Source organism: Crocodylus siamensis, chromosome 2 (assembly GCF_052110815.1).
Source record: "Crocodylus siamensis isolate JL-2025a chromosome 2, ASM5211081v1, whole genome shotgun sequence".
Taxonomy (NCBI): domain Eukaryota; kingdom Metazoa; phylum Chordata; order Crocodylia; family Crocodylidae; genus Crocodylus; species Crocodylus siamensis.
In genome coordinates this window covers 111,318,739-111,344,680 of record NC_143396.1, presented here as the reverse complement: position 1 = coordinate 111,344,680, position 25,942 = coordinate 111,318,739, and the positions used below count along the sequence as shown (strand labels likewise).

General features: G+C 42.2%; 1 protein-coding gene across 7 annotated transcripts in view; it reads right to left on the bottom strand.

The window, feature by feature from the left end:
- Positions 1–25,942, bottom strand: part of LOC149870629 (uncharacterized) — a 281,125-nt gene that overhangs the window by 40,849 nt on the left and 214,334 nt on the right. For 3 of the 7 annotated variants that reach the window (XR_016440474.1, XR_016440472.1, XR_016440477.1), the window contains one exon: positions 20,670–20,830. The exons of the other annotated variants lie outside the window; for them this stretch is intronic. The gene's annotated coding sequence lies outside the window, so the exon portion shown is untranslated. Of the gene's footprint in view, positions 1–20,669; positions 20,831–25,942 lie in introns of those variants that run through there. 7 annotated transcript variants of the gene reach the window in all.

Genomic DNA, 25,942 nt, shown 5'->3' with positions numbered 1-25,942 from the left:
GTAATTTATGTCATGTGAGGATCTAGCCTTGCCTCTCATTAACCACCATCATGGTATCAGCAAATAGTATGCTTGCTCTATTTCCAGCAATATATGGCAGCATTTTCTTTAGACTGACAAAGTCATTTTCTTGTCAAATGTGAATTAAGCCAAGTGATATTTTTCTCTCTTGCACAATCCTGCTGCTGCCACTGACATCCATTTCCATTGGATTTAACTTGGTAAATATTTGATATTTTATCAAGTATTATGTCATTCTTTATGCATGCCTTGCAAATTTCAAAAACAAAATTGTGAGCTATACAAGTCAATTGGAGATTGACATATGAGTTTGATTTAAGTTTAAAAAAATGTGAATCAGAGTAGAGGATGAAGAATTCACTTTATAACCACTGAAACTGCAAAGAAAATACAACAGAGGATAAAATTGGCATTCCTCAGAAGAGTGGTTATATATGTGGTTGTGGTTGGGAGAGGGAGGACTTTCCTAAGCAATGGAACAGAAATGTTACAGTGGTTTGTCTGGCCTCTCCTATTCATAGGGCTTGTTAACTACCTAAACAAAATAAGTATGGAAGATTCTTTGTATTTTAAAAAGCAGTTGTCCTCTGAGGATCTCACAGCATATTACTACGAGGCAAGGAGTTTTTGTAGTAGTATTTTTTAAAACCAACTGTATGGTTAGGAGAGCTGGTGGACAAACTTGCTTGCATCTGTCCTTCCTCAGGTCTGAGAGAGAAGCAGACAGGGCTCCCAGCTGCAGGGGTTCAACATGGCCAATGTGAAACCCCTGGGCTCTGGAGATCAAGACAGCCTCAAACCCCAGGACTCAGGGGTGCATGAAAACCCTTGGCCCTGGGATTATGGCTGGCCCAATCCCTGTGCACTGTGGGTATGTGGTACAGATAGACACAATAATTGAACTGTTCCAAGAAAGTCACTGATTGAGAATCGATTCACAATTGTTCCTGGCATGGGCAACTGGTGCTGCCTTAGTTGGTGGGGGAGCACATTCCCCCCCCCAGTGACCAGTCAGCGACCGGGGGAGGGGAGTGGGGGCCACATCTGATCCTGCCGACCGGACCTAAGGAAGGACCATTGATGCAGGAAAGTATCCAGGGAGTGGCTCCAGCCACTTCACTCCACTCCACTCTCCAACCGGCGCTTGCAGAGGGGGCACCAGCGCTCCTGCCTGTCCCCCCACCAATCACTTAAGTGATGACTGCGGCCAGTCAGGGACTCCAACGGTACTTTCACATGCACCCCCATGCATCGCCACCAGTCCCTGGGCAGACGTGTCTGCACATACACTAAGGATTTTAAGTAAAACCCTTACCTTTCAGTGATTCCACTGCTGCCAAAAAAAACCAAAGGGTGGTAGAGTACCCAGATCATCATGCCTTCCAGGGGTCTGTGTAGAGAGTTTTCCCAGGATTCCCCCAGAGAGGGATGAAAATGTAGATTGGTTAGTCACCAGGAAAGAAGAAGATGCAGTTACCCACAACTGAAATCATATTCTCCCTCTTCTCAAAACACTGAGTTAAAAACACCAATTGGGTTTAATAAAGAGCACCATTAGATGTTACCAGAATCTATGTGGTTGACTGGGAGTTCACAGGTGTGAATGTGGGGAGAACAGCCCAGACCTCATCACAGGAAAGGACTTTCAGAAGTAATAGAACGGAAATGTTATAAGGGTTTGTCTGACTTTTCTTCTATTCACAGGACTTGTTAACTACATAAATAACTATAGAAGTCTATTTGCACTTTAAAGAGTATTTTTCCTCTGAGGATTTCATGGCATATTACTAAGGAGCAAGGATTTTTTATGATATCTTTTATTAGACTAACTGTACAGTTAAGAGAGATGTCAGACAAGCTTTCCTGCATTAGGGGTCCTTCCTCAGGTCTGACAGAGAAGCAGACACAGACTGAGCTACATATCAGAGGAAAGACACCATTCAATAGCAAACAATCTGCTTGGAAGGACAGAGGAGGGTCCTGAATTAAGAGTGAGAGGTTATCAAGAGCCATTATAAAACAAAAGCAGTGCAGTACAATAGCCCACTTAGTTAGTGGCAAAGCACAACCATTCAAGCAGGGAATAGTTATTACCTGAAAAACAGAGAGGGATTATTGGTGGTATTTGTCAGGTTGTAATAAACCATAAAGCCATTGTCTGCATTAATTCCAGATTTTTTACTGTCTTGTGGGATTATGAATTTCCATTCCCAAGCCCATCCTCTGAAGGTGTTTTGTAAATTCTCTTTGAGCACAAGGGTTGTGAGGTTAGAAATGGGGTGGTGGTTCTATAGAAAATGGGCCCCTAATGGGGTCTGCATGTCTTTGTCTTTGTATTTATATTTTTTTCTGTGACAGTTCATTCTGGTGCATAGTTCCTGTCTAGTTGCCCCCACAAAGAAACACCATGTACATAAAAACACATTTCTAAACCTTGCCGGTTGTTTCCTCTCGAAGATCTGTTTTTTTCTTTCTAACCCCACAGTCAAATCTCTTGTGCTGTTCATCACTATACCTTCCTCTAGACTCCTGACACACATTTCTTCTTTCTATCTGTACAAAAATGCATCTAACATCATCTATTTTGATCCTGACATTCCATTTTTGGAATAGCTCCATGACTTACTGGATTTCAATTGTCACCAGTCCCAAGTTGTACATAAAACTCTCCCTTCACTGCTTATCTTTCCTTATCAAACTTTGCATTGACCCTGACTTTCACCAGTTTGTGGGAATGTTTCACCAGTGTTCCAGCCTTGTCTACCTGCTTGTCACCCCATTACATAAGCATTTCTATTAAATATTCCACAGAGCCTCCCAAGGATAGCACTACTTCAGATCTGTCTACAAAGTTGTGTATATTTAATTCCTTCTTAAAAGAGCCCCCTCTGACATATGTGTATTGGGAATTGAGTTTACTTGAATATATATTGCCTATTATTGTATTTACCCTAATCTTTGTCTCTGCCTGCTGTTACATAGAAACGTCCTGGGAGTGTTATGGAAGGCATGCATATAGCCTTAAAGAAAAAGAAAAAAAAAAAACATTATTACCTTTTGGTTATAGTCCCCGGGAATGTTTGTGGGGTTTAAAGTTAGAAGGGACCTTTCCTTTATCAAGTTTTAGCTTCCTGTATATGCCAGGCCATTAAGTTTCACTCTAACACTCAATTGCAAAGAGTCCAGGTAAAATTAAAGTATTTAAAACCTCAGTAGATTAGGCTGATTGCCAAGGGCAGAGGACAAAGTAGACCAAGTTGTCACCAATATATGAGGCCCCTGACATGGCAAAAAACTGATTTGATAAGATGAACCAGGGTGATCCTAGTAGGCAAACCATGCTCCATTCTGCAGAAGAAAAGGCAAATTTCCTTCCTTATTCTCTAATTACCGCCAATTTAATATGAAGGAAAGTTCCTTTCTAACCCCAAATCAGGTGATTGGTGTGATCCTAAGTATGCAAGCATGCATCTTAGAAAAGAAGATTCTCTGTGGTTCCTCAGGGCATTGTCACTCCATCCAGTGTCCTAGCTCCACCTGATGCTTCAGAGAAAAACAAAAATTATAACAGCACATTATTTCTAGCTATTGGGGAAAAAATCCCTTTCAGATCTTTCCAGAGAGCCAGCTGAAGTCCTGAAGCATGAGTCCAATTACAATCATTGTCTGAACTGCACATGCACGCAGACACACACACACACACACACACACTTGTGTCAAATTTAGAAACTAAACTAGGCAAAGCTTTTAGAAAGATAGCTGATCTCATTTTAAGGCCCAAGAAACAGTGAGTACACTACCTCCCCGCAGATGTTCCAATATTTAATTACTCTCACAGCTTAAATTGCATCTTCATTCAAAGTTGAATTGATCCAACTTCAACTTTCAATAATTGGAACTTAAATTGAATTAAGTCCGCTGGGCCCAGTCCTGAGGTTTGGGTGGGAGCAAGACTCCTGGGATCCAATCCCAGCATGCACAGGAAGGAAGGGGTGGCATGCAGGGGCAGGAGGTGAGGTAAGCAGTCATGGGGCCCAATCCTGGCATGCCAGGGTGGAAGGGGATGGTACCAGGCCCCTGGGGCTCAATCTCAGTGCATAGGGCAGGGAATGGGTGGTGTTGGGCCCCAGGGGTTGATCCTGGTACATGGGTTTCTGTCCAGCCCAAAGACTAGCTCCAGGACACTCATCTGGCCCATAGGGCCAAAAGGTTGAGCACCCCTGCTCTAGAAGACAGAGTATTTGTTTTGTAAGTGAGGTTTGTATTGTTTAGTGACAAAATTCAAAGTAGTTCACATGTTAGTAATTAATAGAAAAAATAACAAAGACTCTATAAATAAAGATTTTAAAGCACCCATGTGTATTCATATCATTACATAGGGGAAAAATCACATCTGCTGAAGTAATTATGAAGTCTAATAATATGTTGGTACTAGAAGTTACAGCTTCCCATTGGTCTTCTTACTTTTCTAAACTGATTCCTTGATTTATTTGCACTATTAAGAGAGCTCTATGGAAGTAAAACTGAAAGCATTACAAAAAACAAATCCAAAAACCACAAAGAGACTCCAGTTTAGTTTTAAGCAATGAAGAAAGAAAGAATGACCAAAATGAAAAGGTGGGGTTTATTTTCCTGTGGGATTTATAGCTCTACTCTTTTTTTGTCAGGTGGGGGCATGGCAATTTTGGAGCCGGTTCTCCTTCTGTTGATAATTTCTTTCAAGGGACACATATTTCCTCATCCTCTTGGCTTTGTAAGAGATCTAACTTGTTTTGGCTAAGAGGGATTTTAAGTCAGAATAAATAAACCAGCAGAGCAACACTGCAATATTTAGTTTTATAATATACCTATAAAACTAAGGCACTACAGGGCAATTACTCTGATTTATTCATGCCTTTCTCAAAATGCATATATTATGACATTAAATAACCTAGAGATTTCCACGGGGGGAGGAATTACTCTACATTTAAACTAGTCACTTCAACTAGTACAGCACAAGAGCACCCTCAGTTAAACTTAACAAAAGCTACCTTCTGCAACCTGCCTATACAGGTATAGTAGCAGTGGTGGTCTCCAAGTGAGTTAGAGGGGAGTTTGGACAATTGTAAAATCCAGTTGTTCACAGCTGGGAAAAGGAAATAGGATACTGTTTTCTTTAAACAGCTGCCCAGGACTTGCACTCCTGCACATTAAATCCATTGGAAGGGGGAGAGGCTAGCAGAACCATGAAGGCCACCAATAATAGAGGAAGCAGATGGAATTATGGAGGGGAAGAAGCGTAACTGCTTAGAAGAGGTGCTGTTTACATATGGTTGGATGAAGTGCAATACCTGCTGTCAAGCTCTCCCTCCTGCCATGCTGAATCCCATCTCTTAAGAGATATGCCAGAATTACACACACACAATTGCCATTATCTGTAATTGGAGAACAAAAATATATCAACTTCTCAGAAAACTGACGGGGTATTAAACATAAAGGAAGAAATTCAAAGGAAGGGAATGAAATTCGTAGTGTTCAGGGGCAGGGGCGGTCCTTCAGATTACTGTATGATTAGTTTAAATAATAAGTGATCAATTAGAGTGCATACGGATGTTCAAGAAGGTGAGGGGGAGGTTAGATCAGGTTAGAAATGGTGATCCAATCTAACTCAGTGTGCCCAAGTGCAGACCTTACACTTCAATCACTAGTTAAGTCAATCTAGGTGTAAATTATACAAAAGTTAAGGAAGTTTAAATCAGTCTAAAACTGGTGGATCTGATCTAAATTAACTGTACCTCAAAGGGAGTCTAACTTAGATTAGGTGAAGTGATCTAACTGAACTTCTGTACAGTTCTCAGTGCAGTCCCAGGGCTAGGAAAGCCCAGCCACTGGCCCCAGCCCCAGCCCCAGGACTGCACCTTTCCTACCCAATCCCTGTCACCAAGATATTTTTAGCTCCCCAGCCCCCTCCCCCACTCCCATGGACTAGCTAGCCCCCAGCCTACCAAACCCCCTCATGCCAGAGGCTGCTCCCAGTGCTGGTTTGTTTGTTAGGAAGTGGTAGGAGGGTTAGGGAGCTAAAAATAGACCCTAATTTCAAGTGGTGGGGTAGGGGAAACAGCCGCACATACCCCCAAGATCCTGTGGACCCCATTAGACTTCCAATCCTACCAAACCCTCCAAGACCCCAAAATCCCACCTTAAGACCCTGATAGAGCCCCAAACCCCACACAGACACCACTACCCACATGATCCCCCCTTCCCTGCAGACCAAATCTGACCACTCCCTGATTCTGCCAACCCCACCAACCCACCACAGATCCCTCTAGTTCCCCAAGCACCCCTGCTGATGCTGCTTGTACCAAGCCCCCCCCAACAGACCGTCCCCAATCCTCCCACTTCCCCACCCCCAATTTCCCACTTCCCCAGACCCCAATTTCCCTCATCCTCTGGACAGATCCCCCACCTGTCTCCTCAACCACCTACTAACCCCAACAATCCCTCATGCTATTTCTACTTTCTTTCAACCATTTCTAGACTTGGAAATTTGCTTCTCTTTGGGACTCTTCTAGCCCTGCAGCCTTGGTCTCAGCCATTTGTGGACATGCTCATCATTTTCTAAACCATGTTAAGTGATTCACATTACACAGTTCAAATCAAATTTCAATTAAATTTAAAAGTTAATAGACAATCATTGATCATCAAGCTCTTAACAGATGCAATTCTCAGCCTGCAGGGGGCAGAGGGGGGTGCGCTTAGCACTTGCAAGTGGAAGTAATTAGGAGGCAATAATAAGCCTATATAAGTACTACTACATTGTTGCAAACTTTCTGACAATTATCTAAAGCACTGTTCCAGAAGTTGTAATGGGTGCAATTGACCTGAGGGTTGATGACCATCTCAGCCAATGTGCTGTGGAAAGTGGGGGAGAGAAAGGAGGTTTGCCCTCTTCTTCACAGACTAGTAGCCCATGTGCTTGGGCAGAGCTGGGGGCTTAGTCAGGATACTGACATGTAGTTGTGGTGAGGTGTTGCTGGCACATTTGACTACACTGACAGTCAAATATCAGGGAGGATCCAGGGAACTACAGACCCATCATCTCAACTCAGTCCCTGGAAAAATCATGGAGCAGGTCTTCAAAGAATCCATTTACAAGCACTTGGAGGAGAAGAAGGTAATTAGGAACAGTCAGCATGGATTCACCAAGGACAAGTAATGCCTGACCAACCTGACTGCCTTCTATGATGAGATGACTGGCTCTGTGGATGCAGAGAGACCAGTGGATGTGATATATGTTGATTTTAGCAAGGCTTTTGATATTGGTCTCTCACAACAATCTTGCAAGCAAACTAAGGAAATACAGGTTGGATGAATGGACTGTAAGTGGATAGAAAACTGGCTGAATCATTGGGCACAGAGGGTAGTAGTCAATGGCTCAATATGTAGTTGACAGCCAGTATCAAGTGAAGTGCCCCAGGGGTCAGTCCTGGAGCCAGTTTTGTTCAATGTCTTCACCAATGACCTGGAAGATGAGATAGAGTGCACCCTCAGCAAGTTTGCAGATGATACCAAGCTGGGGGGAGTAATAGATACTCTGGAGGGCAGGGCTAGGATTCAGAGTAACCTAGACAAATTGGAGGATAGGGCCAAAAGAAATCTCATGAGGTTCAACAAGTCCTGCACTTAGGATGGAACAATCCCACATAACAGAACAGGCTGGGGGCTGACCAGCTGGGCAGCAGCTCTGCAGAAAAGGACCTGGGGGTTAAAGTGGACAATCAGCTAATTATGAGCCAAGAGTGTGCCCTTGTTACAAAGAAGGCTAATGGCATACTGGACTGAATTGACAGAAGTCCTGCCAGCAGGTCAAGGGAAGTGATTATTCCCCTCTATTCAGCCACAGCTGCCACACCTGCAGTACTGTGTGTTCAGTTTTGGGGTCCCCACTACAGAAAGTATGTGGACAAATTGGGGAAAGTCCAGTGGAAGGCAACAAAAATGGTGAGGGGGCTGGGGGACATGACTTATGAAGACAGGCTGTGGGAAGTAGGCTTATTTAGTCTACAGAAGAATAGACCAGGAAGGGATTTAATAGCAGCCTTCAACTACCTGAAAGGGGGTCTGAAAGAGGGCGGAGCTATACTGTTCTCATTGGTGGTAGATAACAGAACAAGGAGCAGCAATCTCAAGTTGCAGCAAGGGAAATTTAGGTTAGATATTAGAAAGAATTTTCTCACTAGGAGGGTAGTAAAACACTGGAACAGGTCGTCCAGAGAGGTTGTGGACTCTCCATCCTTGGAGGTTTTTAAGACCTGGATAGACAAAGCTTTGGCTGGAATGATCTAGTCAGGGATGATCCTGCTTTGAGCAGGGGTTGGACTAGATGACCTTCTGAGGTCCCTTCCAACCTTAATTTTCTATGATTCTATTATTCTATGTGTATATAGTGACAGATATATAGTCCAGATTAAACCTAGAAGAATAAAACAGCTATATATGGCCAGTCTCTACAGCATTCCTAGCATAGAAGAACTCACAAAATCCACCAATTTGTATATAGAGTTTTGCTATAAAATCCTGGAGTCATAGAAAAGTAGGACTTGGAAGGGACATAAAAGATTATCTAGCTCCATCTTTAAGAGAAACAGTAACACCATCCTCAGCACTAACAATATCCCTGTTTTAATCATCTCAGGTAGATGTTTGTTTAAATTGAATTTAAAGGACTTTCAGTGATGGAGACTGGAGACTCCCCAAACTCTGCTGGTAATCTGTCCTAGCATTCAATCTCCCTGACAGTTAGAAAGTTCTTCCTAATATCTAAGCTAAATCTCCATCATTACAATTTGTGCCTATCAAAACTGTCCTGTCTTCTGCTGATTCAGAGAATAATTGATTGTGATTCTTTTTATAATAAATTCTTTGTATTTTTATTTATATCCAGCCTCAGTCAAGAGGCTGAGACTCTCCCAAACTTCTTCCATATGTCATGTTTTCTTGATATCTAACCATTTTTATTGCTCTTCTCTGGATTCTTTCCTCTTAATGTAGATCTTTCTTGAAGGAAGTGTTGTGCTCAGAATTAAACACTAATCCAGGTGAAGTCTCACCAATGTTAACTACTCATCTCATGTGCCCAGGCACCACTGCAATGTTCTCAGTTTCTTTAGTTCGTTATCTCCTCTGTCTTTCTAAGGCTGGGGTCCATTCTGCTGTGCCATCTCTGAGAGATGGCAGATGTGTTTCTTCTTCTCATTTATTTACATCTCTAACTGCAGCAGTTTTTTTCTCATAATGTACTTCCCCATACATCCTTGTGATGGAATATTCCTACGTACTAGGAATGCTATATATAACAGGAATCTAGACCCTGAAAACACTGTCAGGTGTAGTACTTTTGCTGTTTGTTCTGCTAGCTCTATTTTCCCATTACGCCATAGATTTTTGGAAGGAAGCTTTCATGTCAAATCCTGGGTTCTTATAAAATACCCTGAATCTGGAATCCAAACTGTGTAAGAGTACACTGTCTAGAATATGAGATGTTACAAGGAAAAATTTTAATTTGCTAATCAGTGCCCTACAGTGTAGGGAATCTATTTTTCCAAGTTGGAGTAAAAATCTACTGTCAGGAAACAGTCTTTTGTTTGTTTTTTTCCATTTAACATACACAAATCCCACTTCCTACCCATTCCATGGCTGGATAGAAAGGACATGTGGCATTTGAAATTCCTTCTACTGCAGATTTTCATAAAACCAGTACCTCTGTACCTTCTCAGTAAGAACCATATGTGCACATTAATTCCCAACATAAACATATTCTTGGAGTTCATCACAGGCAACAATCAATACTCAGATACATGAACAGCTTCTATCATAGTCAGCACACATCTTCTTGGAAGACTCTGAAAAAACTGGGACCTGACTTTAATATTGTATTGGATAACCTAATATTTTTAGAAACAACTAGGCAGCCTTATTACACACTTCTCATTAATCATTGGCTTCTGTAGTAATACACTTAAGTATGTGTTCATTTATCAGACTTGGACTCTGTCATTGGTGAATTTTTACAGTGCGTTAAACACTATGTTTTAGTTATCTTCCTGCAAAATTCTAGTAGAAACAAAGTAGATTTTAGCATGCTGTAACTACGTGAAATTAGCTACGGATGTATCATATTGTATTCTTAATACTTCAATTTGTTTGTGCTAGTTTTCTTGTGTTTCTTTTTTTTTGATAAACAATGAAAAATTCAAAACAAATCAAAACAAAAATAAAGACACCTCACACATTCCTTTAAAAATAACCCTGTGTGTCATCTTTTAATGTTTTCATCTTTTACTATTATAACTACTCTGATTATATTAATGCTCTCACCATTCTGTGCTTGTCTGATTGTATGGATCCTCTCAGCAAATAAATGAATAGCACTAAAGTACCACTCATTTCCAACTTAATGCCAGATTTTCTCCGACTATATCAACAGCCATGTGGCCAAGAAACTGAGCTTTCTTACACATTGTCTCCATGGTGTTTATGTGTTTCTTCCCTAAACAGACAGATGCAGATTAAGCAATGCATGTCAATCTCATTATGGGACTGTGAAATGTGCAGAAAGTTTGTTACACACTCATGCAATCATACACATTGTGAACATCCTGTTTATTTGGCCTGTTCTCTGATGATTGGCTGTGGTGTATCAGCACATTACTGACAGCTGGGAATTACTCCAGTGGAACATGCCTTTCCTATGACAAAGATTCAGAGAGCAACAGTAACATGTGTCTGCCCATTATTTTATCTATACAAAACTGCACAGTTCCTCCAAATGAATAGCCCATTGGTCGTTTGGGTTTCTTGGAACACTACTAGAAGGGCCCTTGATGACCTTTAGAGGCCATCTGAGATAATAAATCCTTGGGACCCCAGTTCCGGAATGCTTTGGGCAAGGTCAGGATGGCAAATTTCCCACTTCCACAATATCAGATGTTACGGTAATTCCTTTTAGCTAGTGTGTAAGAGCAAAGGAATGTCTTCAAACCTCATCTAGGCCCTGTGGAATCTGTTGAAAATGCATGACAGCTGTGGGCTTTGGCTGGGTTCTGTTTGTGAATGTATGAGATTTGGAAGCTATTCAGACAAGGAAAAAAGGGAATGACTGTACTTTCAGTGTGTACCAGTGGTCTCTCCCCTCTCCAGCCCCATTTCACACAGCATAGCTGTATCACAGTTCTATTGTCATGGCTGTCATACATTCTTTATGGCTGAGTGTTGTGGGTCACATTCAGCACATACAGATGTGCACAAATAAAAAAGGAGGAAGAAGAAAAAGAAAGGATTCAATAAGGCATGAGAACAGGAAATTGAGTAATTCAGCCATTTTTATAAGAAACAGTGGGAAGCTAAAAAGAAAACAGCTAACAGCTATGTTGCCGCTAGCTCTGTGCGGACACACAAGCAAGGAAAGCACGTGAAGGTTTTCCAGAGGCTGGCACAATCTTGTAACAAGTTTTCCACAACCCAAACAAGTCTGACAATGGGCCCAGATTCCTTAGAAAGAGCGTGGCCCCACTTGGCCCTTGTTCCATCTGATCAGTAAGAGGGGGTGCAGAAAGAGCACTCTTGCACGCTTTCCCTCCATATTCTTGTGACTGCCCAAGGGGCTTAGTGCACTTGACTGCCCCCTGACCTAACTCTTATGCACCAGATCCTCCATTCATATAAACTGTGGTAGCTCTGAGTTTCTGACAGAGTCTAGCAACTTGCATGATCAGGGGCAGCAGGGCAGGCCCTACAAGGAGAGGCTAAGGGACCTGAACCTGTTCAGCCTCCACAAGAGAAGGCTGAGGGGGGGATCTATTGCAAACTAGCCAGAGGGGACCAGCAGGCACTGGGGGAGTCCCTGTTCCCCCAAGCACTACCAGGAGTGACTAGAAATAATGGTCACAAGCTGGCAGAGAGTAAATTCAGACTAGACATCAGGAGGCGCTACTTCACTGTCAGGGCGGCTAGGATCTGGAACCAACTTCCAAGCGAAGTGGTGCTGGCTCCTACCCCGGGGGTTTCATAGTTTCATAGTAGCTAGAGTCGGAAGGGACCTAGGTAGATCATCTAGTCCGACCCCCTGCCTTAGCAGGAAAGAGCACCGGGGTCAGATGACCCTGGCAAGGTGCTCATCTAACTTCCTTTTAAAAATCCCCAGGCTAGGAGCCTGCACCACTTCCCCTGGAAGCTGGTTCCAGGCCCTAGCCGCCCTGACTGTGAAGTAGCGCCTCCTAATATCTAATCTAAACTTACCCTCCGCCAGCTTGTGACCGTTATTCCTGGTCACTCCTGGCAGCGCACGGGGGAACAGGGACTCCCCCAATACCTGCTGATCCCCCCTGACCAGTTTGTAGCAGGCCACAAGGTCCCCCCTTAACCTTCTCTTTAAGAGGAAGCTAGATGCACACCTCGCTGGGGTCATTTGAGCCCAGTACTCTTTCCTGCCATGGCAGGGGGTCGGACTAGATGATCTGCTCAGGTCCCTTCCAACCCTAGAAACTATGAAACTATGAAACTTACTTTGCACATGTATAAATAATTACTCAAGATGTAAGGTAATGAGAGATCATGGCCTTGGGCTGTTGACAGCTGCTTCCACCATCCCATCCCTATTTCAGATTATAGTTTACAGCTGGGACCTAACCTGACACTTGTACTGCAGAGCTCAGGTTAAAATAATGACCACAACTTTGGCAGAACGTTTGCTGCAGCAGATTTCTAAAATGAGTGATTTCTTCACTTACTTGACCATTCATGCTCCACATTCTGTTACAGTCTTCATTAGATTGTAGCTTGCCCTCAAGAAAGCCACATGCATATACTAAACATTACCACTTGCACTGAAAAATCTGTCAAGGCATTGATGTTCAGTTAGCCACAGAATTATAATTACTATTGACAAAAAATAAGTAAAAGGGCAGATTATACATACTTAGAATTCTCAAGATCCAAACCCCTTTTGATGAAAATTGAATTGAAGAAACATTGTTCTTGGATATCATATAGTATGCCCAGGATACTGAAAAAACTAATAGGAAAAATATGGAGAAGGTCCTCTTGACCAATTCAGAATTGGCATTTCTGAGACATGACAGCAAAAAATTGTTGCTTAGGAAATTTGAGGCTTTGAAATGGCAAAAGCTGAAATATATCGACGTTCTGGGGCCTCTTGCAAAAGTAGAGTAGGAGAGCTGGTCTAAAATTATCAGCTGAAATGATATTTTCAACAGAAAATACCTCTACAAGAAAATGGAGATTTTTTTTTTTTATTAAAGAAAAATAATTTTCTGACCAGCTATTATGAAAAGTAGTTTTCTGCGGGTGCATCTACATAAGGCATTTAGTGCACATTGGACTAATTCTACTGTGCATTAGCACGGTTGGCAAAAGCCATGTTAATGCACAGTACCTTTAGTCCAATGTGCATTAAGCATCACAAAAAGTGTTCATCTGTGCTAAAGTGCAGTAGTGCCAATTATGGCGCATTAAGTTAGTACCTATTATTACAAGTAGTACCTGTAATTACAGCACATTAATGAATGTGTAGACATGCCCACTAAAGCATAAAGGATTCTCTAAGAGTTTCCAGTCCACATAGTTTACATAGACTCTATTCTTTATAATCACATACAATCAAATCGCAAGCCTAGATTTTACAAAGACATTAACAGTTATCTTTCAGCTTGTACTGACCACAGGTCTGGCCTGCACTGTTAAATCTTACCTTAAAGCACAATGTTTCCTAATACTATATGGTGGTTTAGGTTCCATGATGACCAAGATGGAAGAGTACAATCTATTGTAATCTGTAGTTCAACTATTAAATAGCATAGGTCATAAAATCAAGGATGGTCATAAAGACAGCTATAGGAATTGGAAATAATGCTTTCTGGTTTTGTTGCTATACATGTATACCATGAAGACTTTGCTCAAGACCATCTATGTCCAGGACGCTTTGCTCAAAACAACTGGAAGACTGTTCAGTGGCACAGTACAGTGGTATGAAGTATCTTTAGCCAGTTGACCTCTACCACCTGCTTCCTAAGCATACAAACAGAATAGGCGGTAATTGGAGACAAAACTATGTTATTTCCTATTTAAGTATCATGAAATGATATCATTTTGTATCAAACTGTATATGCTTCAGATTTCCCAGGCAATGCTCAGTCAGCATGCTATAGATGTATCAGCATTACTTAATCTATTCCCTGATTTCCTTTCATTGGTTATAAAAGAAAACAAACCACCAGCTCAGCAATTTGGGAATTCCTTATCACCACAAAGGACAGAATCTTCTTCAGAAAAAGGACCAAGTAAGTCTGGCCCCATTCAGAAATTAAAGACTTCCTCTATTTCTGTGAAACAGTATATAAGATGTGTCTGCCAGGAGGCTGTGAGGGATGTGAGACATTGTGCAATAAGTGTCATCACCACAAAACCACCAACAGTGATTTGGTTTGTATGACAAGCTGTAGTGTTTCAGAATTCATGCCATTTTTACAAAACAAGAAATAACTGCCCATTTAATATGCCAGTGCATTTCAAAACCTCCAATCACTATTACTGGAGAAAGAAAGCAAAAAGATCAATCTGAAGAACAAATATAGCATTTGTCATTTCAAGTTATAGTGTGCCCCCAGCCCAATTTTATCAGCAATTAGTATGAACTATTTTTCCTCACTAAAATAGATATATCTATTTCCCATAAAATATTACAGTTGCCTAAAAAAATAGAACAACACTAATATAAGTTGCAATGTTTTGTGGCATAAGCAAAAAACATGCTACTACAATAGTTTTAAATAACAGAAACAACTACATGCTAACCAGAATAAAACTCCCTTCCCTCTGAAGAAAATGTGTCACACCTTATCAGCAGACAAATTCTCTACAAATGATGTTAGTCATCAAGTCTCTACTGTATTACACATGATTTGTGATCTAAGTTCTATGAAGTCACTGGGAGTTTTGTGACCAACTTCAGCAGGACTAAGGTTTCACTCACTGTCTGACTTGTGCAAGCCCTCTGGCTCCAATTCTCTCAAATTCAGGCAGAGCTTGAAGCAAAGAAGAACCTGCATTATGAACAGACTATTAGACTTCATAATACTCTATTTCTAAAAGTATAGCTAGTGAAAATCTCATTAGAAATCAGAGGATTTGCTAATTTTTCCTTACAAAATCATGAACAAAGCCCTCTCACAGTCACAGTTCCTTTGCATCTATGCTCAAATAATTTTCAACAAAGCTTAATCAAGTCAACAAACACCAAATATGCACAGAAATCATAAAGATATGCTTTCTTTTTGGAGCAAGTACAGGAGACTTCTTGTACTATCACTGGTTCTTACTATGATGTAATTTAGCCACATTCAGCACGTAAGGACACCAATGTAAAATGAGAATAATTCTGTTTCTTTTTTGTTTTGTTTTCAGTGGAGTTACTCTATATTTACTCCATTGTTCCTGAAATTAAAATCTTTCCTACTGTCTGGATTATCTGACAGTTGTAATATTTTTTATCAAAAAAGAGGAAAATAGCATTTGGAAGTAGCCAATAAGGACAGGGGGTATATAAATTAATTAAGACACTCCTGCCATACTGTGGAACTTAGCTCTGCAATAGAAGAGAAGACAAATTGTGAATTCAATATAAAAGACAATCATTTGAAACAAAATGCACACTGAATTGAAAGGCTTAAATTTATTTTAAAGGGGTCCGAAGTGGGCCTATAATTCAATACCAGCTTCAAATTTAACAAGGGATTAAATTTTTAATTTTATTATGCTACATGACAAACCTAAGCCACTCCTTTGTGAATTGGTTTACTCGTCAACACCTTATGATGACAAGATGTACCCCAAAAAAACCTGACACTAGATAAGGTAGAGTTTACCAGTGAAAAGGTGAGATGATTGAGTTCAGGAGATAAAATAACTATGGAAGACTATTTACAGTTTAAAGAGTATTTTTCCTCTGAGGATCTCATGGCATATTACTAAGGAGCAAGGATTTTTTATGATATATTTTATGAGACTAACTGTATAGTTAAGAGAGATACCAGATAAGCTTTCCTGCATCAGGGATCCTTCCTCAAGTCTGACAGGGAAGCAGACACAGACTGAGCTACATATCAGAGGAAAGACACCATTCAATAGCAAACAATCTGCTTGGAGGGACAGAGGAGGGTCCTGAATTAAGAGTGAGAGGTGTTATCAAGAGCCAGTAAAAAACAAAAGCAGTGCAATACAATTGCCAACCTAGTTAGTGACGGAGCAAAACCATTCAAGCATGGGGTAGTTATTACCTGAAAAACAGAGAGGGATTATTGGTAGTATTTGTCAGGTTGTAATGAACATAAAGCCATTGTCTGCACTAATTCCAGATTTCTTTACTGTCCAGTAGGATTATGAATTTCCATTCCCGAGCCCATCCTCTGAAGGTGTTTTGTAAATTCCCTTTGAGCACAAGGGTTATGAGGCTAGAAATGGGGTGGTGGTTCTATAGAAAATATGTCCCTAATGGCGTCTGTGTGTATCTGTGAAAAGCCCTATTTGATTCAGATTTCGATTCAGCCCAAATCAGCAACAGTGATTCGATTTATTGATTTGGATCACTGTCCCTGATTCAATTCGGCCAAATCCGAACCTGAAGATCTGAAGCTGATTCAGACACAGACAGCTTTCAAACAATTTTCTACCCTTGAGGTAGCAGGCGCAGCTCGTAATTGCTGCGATGCTGGGGTGCATGGAGCATCCCACAGGAGTGCAGGGGGGGCCCTCCACGTGCTTGGCAGTGAATCCAGAAGTGGATCAGAAGTACTTCCAGTCCACTTCTGGGTCTGCCAGGGAGCACTCTGGAGGGCCCTTCTATGTCCTCCCTGCTCAGCGATTGGCTATAGGGGGACCCTCAGTGTCCCCCCCAGACCCAGAAGGCACTAGTCACCAAGCCAGGGGGGAGTAGGGGACCCCCGGTGCAATCCCCAGTGGACCCAGAAGCGGACCAGAAGTGCTTCTGATCCACTTCCAGGTCTGCTGCCGAGCACGCTGGGGAGTCCCCCATGCTTCTGTGGGATGCACCATCCACCCCAGCATCGTCGCATTCACAAGCCCCTGCTACCTAGAGGTATGTAGAAAAAACATTTAAAGCTGTGTCTATGTCCAAATCGCCAAATCTTTCCAAATCTTCCCGAATCAATTCAGAGGGTTCTGATTTGATTTAGAGAAATTAAAGGGTCCTCTGATTCGATTCAGCCACCAAATCAGGCCAAATCTCTGCTAAATCAAATCAGAGACTAAAGCTTCACACAGCCCTGATATGAATAACTCAGAATTGTGAGTGAACAACTATGTCATGTAATATAAATGTTCCACAAAATCCTTCAGCCATGATTATATCAGAGCTGTCTCTATTCATCTTGTATTCTGTATTTAGACTGAGCAAAAAGTTCACTAAAATACAAGTAGAAAGATCTTATGTATAGCTTTCCAAGCTTCTAATTGCAAAAATAGTTATGTTCAAAACTGTATGAAATAATTAGTGTGTTCTACTTCAGGGAAACTCATTTTTCATATTAGATGTTACCCCTAGTTATGGAAAGAAAAAGTATTGCTGCACTCTTACACATGCTTTTCATTTAATGTCTAAAAATGATACAGCCATATGACTGGCAAGCAAAACAAGTAAGTGGGTGGAAAAAGTACTTAAAAGTCTAATATTTATATCTAAAAGATATATTTATAACACAACAGAAAACTTTGAATCAATTTCTCCCAACATCCGCTTGACATAATCTTGTTCCATCAAGTCTTATGAACTGTTCACATACCTAGGGTGAGTTTACTTCTCTGAGTGTATATCTGTCTGTTCAGGGAACCCCATTTGCCCCTATTTACTTCCTCCAACTCAAGCACTCTAGTCCGTCATGAGTACCTTCTTTTTGCTGCAGGTGGCACAGAGAAATTGAATGCAAAAAAGAACAACTTGACATGGTCTGAAAATAAATTCTCTAACAGTACTAACTTAATTCAGACAGAATAAAACAAAACAAAACCAATTGCTTCAATTCAATATTATATTTCATTAAAGGTTCTATTTTTTTTGTCTCAGTTCCCCTAAGCGAACTGATGCCATACAATTAGGCTTGGCAGGGTAAAAGTTGATAAACATTAATTTCACCTCTCACTCACAGACCAATGAAAAATATGTCTATTGTTACTAATCAAAATGTATAGAAAGGAAAAATAATAATATACTGCTGCCACAGTGCCTGGGTGGACTCCTGCTGAGCAGCAGCTGGAGACAGGGTGGGGGGGGGCACCAACCTGGACTCTGTATGTGCATGTGTGTGCATGTGAGTGTGCAACTTCCCTTCCCCCAAGCTCAGTGCCTCCAGGGTGCCAGCCAGCCGGGTCCTCCGTTGCAAACCCCAAGCAGGAGCCACCAGGCAGAGCAAGCCACTGGCTGCAAAGAACAGATGCTGCTGCAGCAGCTGGAGGTTTCCTTGCTGGAGAGCGTGATGTGGGGGACAGACCAGGGGGCAGCGACCACTGCAGGACAAAGGAAGTGGGCACTGAGCCCGGTTGCACTGTACTCACAGTGGCTAGGCAGCGGGCTGACAGCCCAGAAGCACAACAACTTCTCTTGTGCATGCTGTGCACTGGGCTGGAAGAGAAAGCACATGCGCATGCGTGTGTACGTATGCGTGTGCACATGCATGCACCCCCATGCCCCTAATTTCACAAAATCCTGAAAAATTAAATTGATAAGAATCAAAATAAATGCTTAAAAATAAAAATTGATATTATCTGTGGAAATTATTAAAAAATAATAATATTCTGCCAAGCCTACATACATTATACTTTGCCACCCAAAAAGTCCCATTGATCCAGAAAGACCTGCTCAGCTCTCTAGAGTACTTCTGTGGGCCTATTCCAATGGCTACTGTAAGCAGAAGAATTCTTTCCACTAACTTCACTATTTTTCAGATCAGGTGACATGTAAGCCTGGCTGAAAGAGGCACAGGAAGTATAAGAAACCCTGTGGATCATACCAAGATTTGAAAATCTGTCTTTCAATTGTACAGTTTCTGATTTTATGCTACCTTAGCATTTTATCTTGTAATCCTTGTTACAAAAACATACAACTTGTACACCTAAAATACACATTAGGCATACTAAGAACATGATTAGTCACCAATGACTTGCCAATTTCAAAGCAAAGGAAGAATAATACTGTAACGTGACTGTAATGTGCGTAACAGCAGGTGGAACCGGGGGGGATGGGGGGACAGGCTGCAGGGCTGCGCTAACTGTTAATTTGGACTGCAACTCCCGGAAACCCTCAGGAGCTTGGGGGGAAGACAAGGAGAAGAAGGAAGAGGAAGCTTGATGCTGGAGGAAGGAGTACAAAGAGCAGCGTGCAGGTGGAACCTGGTCAGCCCTGCACAGAGGACTGCACAGTAGATCTGAAGATCTCACTGGCTTGGGTAGCCAGGACTGTGGGCTGAAAGAGCTGGACTCAAACTTGGGGTCATCTGCAGGCTGCTGTTTGAGTGCTCTAGGGATTAAAGGCTTGTCTGGGGACACCTCTGGAGGTGTGCTGGGGAGGGCTGGGGGACTTAAGGTGCTGAGTGTATGTTACCACTGTGCTGAAGTTTCTCTACCTTTTCCCTGTTTCCTCCCTTTGCCCATTGGACTGTGACCCTAACCCCTATGCTTTTCTGTGGCTTTGTGATTGCAAAATAGCATTCAGGCTCAATATAAGTAGGGCCTTACCAAATTTATAGCAGAAGTGGACTGCACTTGCAGGTTCCCCTATGCTGCCCCGCTCTAATCCCCCTCCCCCCCCCGGAAGATTGGTGGAGGGGCCCAGCTTGCAGCTTACTCCTGATCAGTGAGGAAGTGAAAACCACAATTTTAAACATGGTGCCATTTTTGCCTCCCCATCACTGATTGGCCAAGGGGCCCTGGTGGCCCTGCTGCTTCCTGCTGCCTGGTGGAGAGGCAAAAATGGTGCCATGCTTAAAAACGAAGTTTTTGTTCCCTCGCTGATCAGGAGTAAGCCACAAGTGGGGTCCCTCCACCAATCAGCAATGAGAGAGCACATGGGAGAACCTGTAAGATTAAAGGAGGCAAAGCGTAGCCCACTTCTACCATGAATTTGGTAGGGCCCTAAATATATGGTATAGATTGAAGAGGAAGGAATGATTACTTCATCTGAGCCATAGCTAAAGCTATGTGGTCTTCTGGCAAAAAAAAACAAATGCATACTAATGGATCTGTTTTATGTAATTAAAGAATACAATAGGCTTAATGCAGCCTGATCTTTGCAAGAATTTTTCTGAGGTTCTACAAATCTTTTTTGTTCCTAAGGGACTTACCCCAAGTAGCTTTGTCAGATCCCATTGATAATTTGATGTGTGGGTAGTATGTACCAGTTGACAAGGTAGTCATGAAACATGCTCCAGTCTTACGGAGAGGATTCCTCCAGCTTGCAGTTTGGGCGCTCTGCACCAATTGCGTGAGACAGCGTACAAGACCACATAATAGAAAGGATTAAGAGAGAACAAAAAAATTCTTCGCTTTATTTATAGAATCATTGTGGCAGGATGAAAAGCTGTAAGTCAGCTTCGGCTGGGTGTGGACTTGCAGTAATCCACTCAAAACTTTGATTGTTCACTCGACTTCGCCTTGTAAAAGCTTCTGTGGCTCCTGTGGATTATTTCTTCATAATGCTTGGACAAACATCAATTAGCATACATCAAAACTTTTCCATTAGTGTCCCCTGTGAATGGAGGAGGCCCAAAAGACACAATCAGATTGAAAACAGTGCACATGAAAACTACAGCCAACCAGCCAGCCAGTCAGTCTTCACAGACATGATTTTGCTGGTATAGATTTTTTGGAAATATTATATTTCTTTCTGAGACACGAGTGATTATAAAACCAGAGCTCTGGAGAGTGACTTATTAGAAACCTAAACCACAGTGAATAATAAGTATTTTTACCTAGGGAAGTTTGCCATTTGCAAATTGCCCAGAGAGCTTGCAAGCCTTGCTTCTGGGTTATTTTGGGATTGCATTGAATGTTCCATTTCTCCTTCTAGTGAATTTTTGCACTTTCTTTTGGCCACATATTTCCATTATTCCTCTAATAGTATGGGTTCCAGGATGGTCTGTTTGTTAACAGGGACACATCCAGTACAATGTCATGCAAACTGCAACTACTTTATATAGTTCTCTTTAACCAGTATATAAGAAATAATATAAATGGATTCATGTAGCATACTCTTTATAGATAGAATTATGTAGGAAAAATGTGTGCATGTTATTTCTAATTTTGGCTGGTTTCTGTGAAAAGTAAATTCAGTGGGTCAAATCACAAATTCTTTTCTTAGGTTTTACCCCAGTCCCCTCTCAGAAAAAATGTTCTGAGTTAAGAAAAGTTGATATTTTGCCTTGTGGGAGTTTATCATCAACAAATGAAGAATATTCTGCACCAAAGCCAATAACAAGCCAGAATACTCTTAGAGGAGGCCTGAAATGGAATGTGCCTCAGAGGCTCTGTGCCACTCTTCAGTACTATAATGTGACTGTAATGTGTGTAACAGCAGGTGGGACCAGGGGCCAATTTTTGCAGAGCTGTGATGTCAGTTAGTTTAGATTGCAATTCCCAAAAACTAACACAAAAAGCAAGGGGGACTTCACACTTTTATATGAAAAATCACAGAGGTTAGGATCAGAAGCCAACAGAGCCAAAGGGAGGAAACAAATAAAACTGCAGTACAAACACTCAGCACCTTAATTTCCCTTGCATACCCCTGCAGGAGTCATAGAATCATAGAAAATTAGGGCTGGAAGGAACCTCTGGAGGTCATCTAGTCCAACCCCCCGCTCAAAGCAGTACCATCCCCAACTAGAATATCCCAGCCAAAGCTTTGTGTAGCTAGATCTTGAAAACCTCTAAGTACAGAGAGTCCACAGCCTCTCTGGTAACTTGTTCCAGTGTTTTACTACCCTTCTAATGAGAAGGTTCTTCCTAATATCTAACCTAAACTTCCCTTGCTACAACATGACACCATTGTTCCTTGTTCTGTCATCTGCCATCTCTGAGAACAGTCCAGCTCCATCCTCTTTTGAACCTTTCAGATAGTTGAAGGCTGCTAGTAAAACCCCTTCTCAGTCTTCTCTTCTCCAGACTAAATAAACCCAGTCTCACAGCCTCTCCTCATAAGTCATGTTCCCCAGCCCCGAACTATTTTTGTTGCCCTCCACTGGACTTTCTCCAATTTGTCTACATCCTTGGCTCATATTCAACTTATTGTCCACTGTAACCCCCAGGTCCTTTTCTGCAGAGCTGCTGCCCAGCCAGTCCGCCCCCAGCCTGTACCAGTGCATGAGACTGCACCGTTCTAAGTGCAGGACTTTGCACTTGTCCTTGTTGAACCTCATGAGATTCTTTTGGCCCCATCCTCCAATTTGTCTAGGTCACTCTGAATCCTAACTCCAACATATCTACTACCCCACCCCAGGTTGGTGTTATCTGCAGACTTGCTGAGGGTGCAATCCATTCCATCTTTCAGGTCACTGATGAAGACACGAAACGTAACTGGCCCCAGGACCTACCCTTGGGGCACTGAACTTGATACTGAAAATGTACAATTTGTGGACCTGAAGAAAGTTTCTAAAACTGTGTGGTTAAAAAAAAAAGCATTCCATTTGAGACAGGGCTTCAGTGATTTGGTGATTCAAATCATTTTCCCAATTTTTAATTTGGCCAATTTGGATTCAGAGATTCAACACCGATTCAGAGATTCAGCCATAAACTACGTGTCTGGGTGGGGTTGACTAATAAAATCTCTCTTCCTGGGACTTTCTTGCCATGCCTTGATGTAATGGAAGAATAAGAAGTTAATTCCCCAATGAGAGAGGGTGTAGTAAATCACCCCAGAAGCAGAATGAAAGTAAACTAGTTTATTAGTGAATTCCCAGCAGGGTCCGGGCAACCCCAGCCATTATCACAGTGCACAGTCTTCCTTCTCCCTTTACCGCAGTGCAGCCCACTCCTATGAGCCTGTTAGCTCACTTCCAGTCTCCCTCTCTCTCTTTCCCTTGTAGGCAGAGCTGTCCCTGGGGTGTGTGGAGCCCGAGGCACATCAGTCCGTGCAGACCTCCTCCTCTTCTCCCTTGCCTGTCCTTCCTGAACAGTTTGTAGCCATCCATGACAATGCTCCAGTCATGTGAGCTCCCACCAAGTCTCTGTTACTCCAATCATGTCATAATTCCCTGACTGTGCAAGGACTTCCATTCTTCCTGCTTGTTTCCCAGGCTCCATGCATTCATGCACAGGCACCTGAGGTAACTAGTTGATTGCCCTGATTTCTCAGGAAGTATGAGAACACCTCCCCTGTTGCCCTCTCCTGCTTGCTTTTTCTTCTGGTCTCCTGTTTCCCCACTTACCTCAGGGCTTTGGTCTCCATCCTCCGGTGAACCTAGTTTTAAACCCTCCTCACTAGGTTACTGAGACTGTTTGCAAAGATAGTTTCATAGTTTCTAGGGTTGGAAGGGACCTGAGCAGATCATCTAGTCTGATCCCTGCCATGGCAGGAAAGAGTACTGGAGTCAAACAACCCCAGCAAGGTGTTCATCTAACCTCCTCTTAAAAACCCCCAGGGTAGGAGCCTGCACCACTTCTCTTGGAAGCTGGTTCCAGACCCTAGCCGCCCTGACCATGAAGTAGCGCCTCCTGATATCTAACCTAAACCTACCCTCTGCCAGCTTGTGACCATTATTCCTGGTCACTCCTGGCGGTGCTCGGGGGAACAGTGACTCCCCCCAATGCCTGCTGATCCCCCCTGACTAGTTTATAACAGGCCACAAGATCCCCCCTCAGCCTTCTCTTTTGGAGGCTGAACAGATTCAGGTCCCGTAGCCTCTCCTCATAGGGCCTGCCCTGCTGTCCCCTGATCATGCAAGTGGCCCTCCTCTGGACACTCTCCATGTTGTCTACCTCCCTCTTGAAGTGCGGCACCCAGAACTGGACGCAATACTCCAGCTGCGGCCTGACCAGTGCCGCATAGAGGGGGAGGATCACCTCTTTGGACCTGCTCGAGATGCATCTGTGGATGCATGACAAGGTGCTGTTGGCCTTCCTAACTGCCTCCCCACACTGCCGGCCCATGTTCATCTTGGAGTCAATTAAGATGCTCTTCCCTCTCTTCATCAGGTGGATCCCATTTCTTCCCAGCAAGTCTTCTTCTTGGAACAACATCCCATGGCCAAAGAAGCCAAAGCCCTGCGGGCGATACCCCCTGCACAGCCAGGTATGATCTGCAAACAAGTCTTTAGTACCTAGAGTGCTCAGACAGCAACCTTCAGCTCCTTACAAGTCTGTTTCCATCTTCTTGGTCCTGGCTGACCAAGCTAGCGAGATATCCAGCTCCACTGTCCTGACCAGGCTGACCCGGTTTCATGTGTATGCTGCTCTTTCTTTCCCTTACTCCAACCTCAGGTTTCCTCTTCCTTTTTTCCCTTGCTCCCCAGCTCTCCCAGCCCCTGGGGGATTCTGGGAGTTGTACTCCAAATTAACAGGCATCACAACTCCGCTTCCTGCCTCCTGGTTCCATCTGCTATTACACACATTACAGTCACATTACACAATTATTCATCAATTTTAACCCCATCCCATTTAAAACAATGGTCAAACCCTCTATTAAATGTGGAAAGAGAGTAGGAGGATATCCATGGCATTCATTTATAATTAACACCATTTGTTTGCATTTTTTCATATTCAGCAAATTGTAAAACATAAGAACTTCCATTGGATCCACATAGGAACTATAAACATAACTGTTATGTTACAGTTAAACATAACAAGGTTAGATATGACATTTATCTGAAAAAAAATGAAAGCATATTGACTATCCAACCTAACTCCAGCCTCCTCAGATACCAGCATTGTTAGTTACATAATTTATAACTACATTAAAAAACTCACAATATTTCTAAAATCATAATAACACACTTCTACTTCATTTCAACTTCAATTTCACAGTATTTTACAGACATTCATTTTGTGCTGTACTTAAAAGCAGAGTGCCACCTCAGGGTTCAATGTACTTACAACCATAGAGGCATTTTGGATCACCCATGACTCGAAACAGTAATTCAGTCTTGGCCAAATATAAGCATATGGTCAGCAAAATCTCAGTTTCTCATGAGACAAGTTCATTGCAATTTCTATTTTGAAATCTGCCTTCAAGTTTTGATCAAAAAGCTCAGAAAGATCTTGCCTAACCAAATATAAGCCATCACTTTTATTGGCTGTTTACTATTGAGGTAAATATTAGAAAGATTGAAGGTTCAGAAGAGAATTTAGAGATGAAATTTTAAAAGTAATGGCAAAACACATGGCAGATACTCCCAGATGCTGAGCCAGTGTAAATTTGAGTTCATTCAAATTCAGCAGAGTGACACCTATTTAATGGTGTAGAACATAGCTCACTTTTCTGAAACTCTGCTGAAATTTAGCAACGCGTGGTTAGCTCTGAGTTAGAAGAACTGTTAAAGAATCCCAAAAGTTAGAGTGAAGACTCTATTAGGTCATTCAGTCCCATTAGTTTCTTTACCAATCTAGAATTGTAAGTGACATGTTTAGGATACTAGGAAAGTAGGTCTGGAAGCAAGATCATCTAGTTCAGCCCCCTGCTAAAGGCAGGATCATCATTGACTTGGCTCTGTAACCTGATTTGGAAAATTTCCAGGGATGAAAATTCCATAACTTTCTTATGTAGCCTGTTCCAATGTTTGACTAACCTCAGAGAAAGTTCCTCCTAATCTCCAATCTAAAACTTCCTCTGCTGCAGTTTAAAGCCATTAGTCCTAATTCTATTCCCTAT